Below are 6,173 nucleotides of genomic sequence, written 5' to 3' on the forward strand. Positions count from 1 at the left end.
TTTGGATGGTAGCCACAAACACGAGTCTATTTTCCACGCTGTGAATAAATATATTACACAGAAAAATATATTTATGGGACCAATATTCGGTCTACATTTCTTTTGTTTCATGCTAAATAAAATATTGATAATAGCATTAGGTTAGTGTTGGGTTGGTTTTAAACAACTTTTTAAATTGTCGATATCAATTCTTTAGTGTTTTCTAATTGTCCATATCAGTTCTCAATCATCTACAAAACTAGTAAAATAAAGAGTAAAAAAAAAAATACTCCATCAACCTTTTTTCTTCTTAAAAAACATATAATTGTATTTTCTATAAGTGCATTCATAGTTACGATATAATTTATATATGTATGTAGAAACAAGATCAAATACATTTTATCTTTAACATGAAAACAGGGGGAACCAATTTGTTGATATTATTATGTTTATATTTATAGGTGTTTATTGTTACTTTTTGTTTGTATTTGCTAATTTTCGATTACGAGACGTTATAAGAATTTGCTGATTTATATTTTGTTGTTATTATTAGATTTTTTCTTTTGTTGTTATAAATATTTGTTGGTATTTGCTGTTATTATTTTGTTCTTGATTTTGATTCTTTTGTTGTGAATTTTTAGGTTTTTTTTCTTTGTTATTACAAATCATTGTTTATGTATATTGGTATTGTAGTTGATATTGCTTCTTACGTTCTCATTTTTTTATAAATTGGCATTATTTCTTACGTTCTCATGTTAAGATTAAAATGCACATGAACATTCCCCTGTGTATGTATACCCAATATATATATATCATCTTAATATTCTTTGTTTGTTTTGTTATCATCTTATGTATGTATGTAAACGTGACAAACATGTAATTAACATAATCCAATAAAAGAATCAGTCACTATGTTGTTTTATAACAAGTTAATAGCAACGCATAATGTGACATAATCATATAGAGGATAATGAGCAGTTAGAGGGAAGGGAGAATTTATATTTCATTCTAGTGATCTTCGCATACACACTATATTATATATATACATATGAATACGAATCAAACCATAAGCCATATCATAAGTGAGATTAACCGTGTAATAAGTATTGAGTAATTGTGGTATATGTATCTATGACTGTTATATATTAATAACTATATATTTATACTCTATAATCTAGAGGTGCAAATTCTAATCGGTTAACCAAACTGAAACCCAAAATAATTAACAACCGGTATTGGAGACAACGGTTACTAATCAGGAGGGATTATAGGGGGGGTGTCCACGGGGTCTCAGGATACCCCTCAACTTTCACGACGAAGTGCAAATCAGTGCAATAAATTTCTTTCTTCATATTCGTTTTATGTATATGGATACCCCTGAATAATATTAGGACTCCCCTGCATCCAAATAATTTTTGGGATACCCATGAATTTTCCTTCTAGATCCGCCATTGTTACTAGCCAATTGTAGCCCCGATGGTTAGGAGCCGGTTATACATTTATGAACTCCATCTGATTACAACCCAGTTTATCAAAGCCAGTTATGTTTAATATGTTAATAACCCGTCACTAACATCAACACTTATTTTTAAACATTTTGACCATTTTCTAAGTTCTAACAACTACATAGCCAAGTGCCCAAGTTAGTTAACAAGTAATAAGTAACGAATATAGGGCCTTATCTACAAAGCCCAATTAGTTAACAACACACGGGCTCAATTCAATTTCCATACAAAATTACAAAGGTAGTAGAGGTGAAAAAAACCCGAACATGTAACCGGACCTTAAAGAAAACAGAATCGGTTTCTTCTATACTCGGAATTTTATTACCCAAACCTGTACATGACAGTTGACTCTACCGGTAGAGTACGGATAAAGTATGCATTTCAAAACAAAATCATACCCGGGAACCGCCTTATATGTACCTGGTAATACACGGAAAACTTGAACCCCGAAACCGGATTTTTCCAATACCCGAGATCCGATCTACACCCGAAAAATACATGAAAAATATCACAAAAAAGTGCAGCTATTAAAAAAAGCCAATCTATACACTAAAAAACTAAGAAAAAAACTCGAATGTAAGGTTTGTTCAATACTTGAAAATATGGTATTTAAATACCCGGTTTTAAAATATTCGGTTTTTTACCTGACCCGGAAAACGGTTGCATAAGATATTGTTTTTAAAGAGAATACCACCAATACCCGATTTCCAAAACCCGGTCTTACCCTAACCCGGAAACTGATACTAGAAAAAACTTGTGCGCCGTAGGTTTTAGTTTTAGACCACAATAATCCGGTAACCAACAAACCGTCAATATGTCCGCCGTTAGGTTGTTTTCACGATCAACTTCCGTTCGTAACGCCGCCGCTAAAATCTCCTCCGGCGTGAAGACCACCGTTCCTCGCTTACCAGCCACTAAACCTGTTTCTCATCGCATCTTCAGGTATATTAAAACCCACACAAGCACACACGTACGTATACGTGACATTGTGATAAAACTTTTTTTAAATTAACTGATGGCTGATTTTTGCAGGTGCCCGGTTGAACTGAGCGTCTGTTTGGAAACGGTTCAACCGTTTCGTACGGTTACTGAACCGGGTTTGATGCCTTCGGTTCTTGTTCTATCTCGAAGCAGTTATTGTCGGATCCCTGAAGGTTAGTTAAATTGTTCGATTTCTGATTCTATTTTTGCTATGGGCGTGTACGGTTCGGTTTGTGTCGGTTTTGAGCTAAAACACACAAAAAAACTGAAACTTTGTCTTTAAAGTTTTGAAAATTGTTCAGTTTCTGTTCAGCTGTTTGGGTTTTGTTCGGTTTTGTCATTTGAGCTTAAAAATTTGGGCCGAAAGTAATGAATTTTGGGTCTAACTCGTTTTGATAATTAATGACTACTTGATTATTAATTAGTTTATTATATATTTGGGCTGAAATACATATTTATTACTTTCATATGCATTACTTAAATAAAAATTTAAAATTGGTTAGTTGTTCTTGGTTTTTATTACATGCAAAACTGAAACGATAGTTCAGATTTTACTAAAACGTACAATCAAACCGTCTGTCCTTTTTTGTTGGATTCAGTTTTTGCGGTTTCATGCAAACCCCGACTGTCTAATTGATATGACGATAAACGTGTTTCTAGTGTTGCAAAAAGTAAAGAAACAACATTAAAAAATGAAAAAAAATGTAGTTTGTTTTTTTCGAATTCATTGACTACCTTTTCTTATGAACACTGATAAATCATTTCCCAACATTGACCTTTTTTATTAGTTTGGTGATTATTCACTCTTGGAATTTGCATACCCCCTATGTTGATGTAAAGCCTTTAGAAAGTTGATGTATCAAATAAGCTGATTCAGCTTATTTAAATAGCAGAAGTTGTGGCGTTGCTGTTAGAGACTAGGAAGTTTCGTGTTGTATGAAACAATGATGAACAAGGGATCTTATTCACATATCGACATATGGTTTCATGAAACAGTAATCACTTTCTGATTTTATGAGGTTGTAGGCTTTTATGTCAACAGCACAACATAAGAGGACATATGCAACCACACTAGGTTTGAACTTAGCTTTCTCTTTCTTAAGTGTGGAAACATAACAAGGGCATCAAATGGTTTTATGTGGTGATACTGATAGGTAGGTGCCTAGGTGGTGTTCCATGAAGGAGTGACTAGCAAGTACTTGATAAGGTCCGGTAGGGAATCTTGTGATTAGATGTACTGTTGTAAGAGCATAATGTTCTTAATACACGGTGAATTAGTAAGACTGGAAAATGACTCTTTTAAGTTTCAAGAGGATGCTTATGGTTTATTTCAACTATGAAGTTTACAACTTGTTTTATGTGCTTTACTCTTTTTGGGAAAAAAAGAATATGCCCTCTCTTTTCTTCTCTAAGTCCAGTTCAAGAGCATTATCTGATTGAATGGTTTTTAGTTAGGTGTTAGGTTGAGATTTAAGTATTGATGTAGCTGATTTAGTTAGGCGAAACGTGTCAAATATTGTTCTACTGAAGTCATTTAGTTTGGTGAGAAAATACATGTCCGTTATATGCACACATGTCGTAATCTCCTTATATGAGTGTGATCCAACTTAATCATGTGTTTAGTGTGTAAGTTGTTGTATGGTGGACTATGTTGTCTTGCTTTTGGACATACAACACTAGGTACAAATTCATCATTCATAGAACGCAAATTAAGGAAACAAAGGTTTTATATTATTTGTAGTTGTCAAAGGTGTCCCAAGTGCACGACTAGGTGCCCAAAAAACGCCTTGTGCAGGCAAAAGCGTTCTATCGACGATTCAACAACTTTCTTACCAATTTCTGGCATCTTCTTTTGCCGGATTCCAAAACTTTTGGCCAAAATTCTGGCCTGTAAGGTCTAATGTGAAAATACTTTGAGAGAACTGTATGTATATTGTTTTTTGACTAGGTTTGGCATGTCCACTTTTTTATAAAAGTTTCGAATAGTTTTTTGGTTTTTACTAGAAAACATTGTTGGTCTTTTTATTAGTTTAGTTTAGAATACTTTGGGAAAAAAAATTATGTTACATTTTAGACGTGTTACTAGTCTAGTTACTGTAGATTTTTATGTAATTATTTAGGTAGGTTATTTAATTTCTTTGTATTAGTCAGATGATTTAAATTGCAATTTAGTTTCTAGTTATATTTAGGAAGTGAGATTAGCTTTTATACACCTACTATGCATATTTTTTTTAAAATTATTTTTGTTATCTCGGTTTGCTTGTCTTGGACCTGGTTTTTTTAAGCGCCTATGTCCAAGGCTCACTGTTTAGTTACACCTTGTGCCTTTGACAACAATGATATTATCATAAGATATCTTAGTCTCTGATTATACATATTGGTTAAAAAGTAACAAGAATTAATTAGTTGTTCCATCCAATTCCGCCCAATTGGCAAGGCCGTCAAATTGAGATTCGACTTCATCATCTTTCCATCATCCCTAATTTTTAAGGTTTCACATTCGACGAACCATATACTCACAAACAAGATTTTGCAACCATTTGTAGAACCTTTAGTGACTAAGAATTCTTTTCTGATGAGGTAAAGTCTAACTTGCTTCAATTACTAAAAGGATAAAGGCCAAACAATGGTTGATATCCATTCACACGGGTAGTATTTGTAAGTTGGAAGAAAGCAACACCTGTTTTCTCATGAGTAAAACTATTGATGCCCGCTATCAAATCTTCTAGCCAAACGAATACTATCTTTGGGAATTTTGAATCGTAATTCAATAAAATGAAATGTTATCTTGTTGGTTGTTACCATGCTGAATGTAACCAGTAACTTATAAGATTACTATGAGTTAGGATAACAGGGCATGCCACTTTATGGAGTAACATTATCATACATCAAATTACGTTTCGGTCAATTCTTTATTGTTATAATTTTTTGGTATATGTTATAGAATGTCTTCACATGTTGAATCAATTGGTGAGCTAACATTCTAACTAGTCAAGTCTTACAAACGACAAGAACTAAAAAGAAATTCGCTTTTAAAAATGAAACAAATGAGCATGTTTAGTCAAGCAATCGAGTGTCAACGTGAGTAATACAGTCGAAGTATGGATTTACTTTAAATATCAGAAATACCGGTAGCTACATTTAACGCTAAGACATGAACTTTGAACCCCGAAAGTATTGCGTCCAAAAGGCAGAATGTTTGAATTTTTATCGTTGTAAATATGTGCACACATTTAACAGTGATATAGCGTTTTTATCTCAAGACTGTTGGATTCATGGTTGCTTCAAAGGCTGTTGAACTTTCTCTATGGTGTTTTGACTTTGTTTATGTTATAATCTGCTACTTTTGACTTGTTACAGGTTCATGATAATATAATTCGTTTTCGTCACTTGCAAGAGAATCAACCTTCTTGAAATGTGAGCTGTTTTCGCTTTTTTGAAGATATAGGACCATCAAACTTAATGGTGTTTGACCTGACTGATATTTCTAATTAGTTATAGGTTCAAAACTGATCATTGTCATTGGTACTTGTTTCTTTGTGTTCTTATTATTTTTTGGTGTACCTATATATATTTATCATGATATGCCAACGGATCTTGTCATAAGATTGAACTAATTCAATGTGGTAGTACTAAGGGTGGCAAACCCAACCCAAATGAATTGTTTTGGGTCAAGATGGATAAACTTTAAAAGTAAAATGGGTTAGG

General features: G+C 33.1%; 1 long non-coding RNA gene across 1 annotated transcript; it reads left to right on the forward strand.

Annotated features, from left to right (window-relative positions):
- Positions 1-2,278: 2,278 nt before the first annotated feature.
- Positions 2,279-5,950, forward strand: LOC143605017 (uncharacterized). The gene is made up of 3 exons (XR_013148421.1): positions 2,279-2,426; positions 2,517-2,638; positions 5,826-5,950. It is a non-coding gene; the product is annotated as an uncharacterized LOC143605017 (long non-coding RNA).
- The last annotated feature ends 223 nt before the right edge of the window (positions 5,951-6,173 follow it).

The sequence above is a fragment of the Bidens hawaiensis genome, unplaced genomic scaffold (genome assembly GCF_021521415.1).
Source record: "Bidens hawaiensis isolate Kalapana, Puna unplaced genomic scaffold, B.hawaiensis_p1.1 tig00067633_1, whole genome shotgun sequence".
Lineage (NCBI taxonomy): Eukaryota > Viridiplantae > Streptophyta > Magnoliopsida > Asterales > Asteraceae > Bidens > Bidens hawaiensis.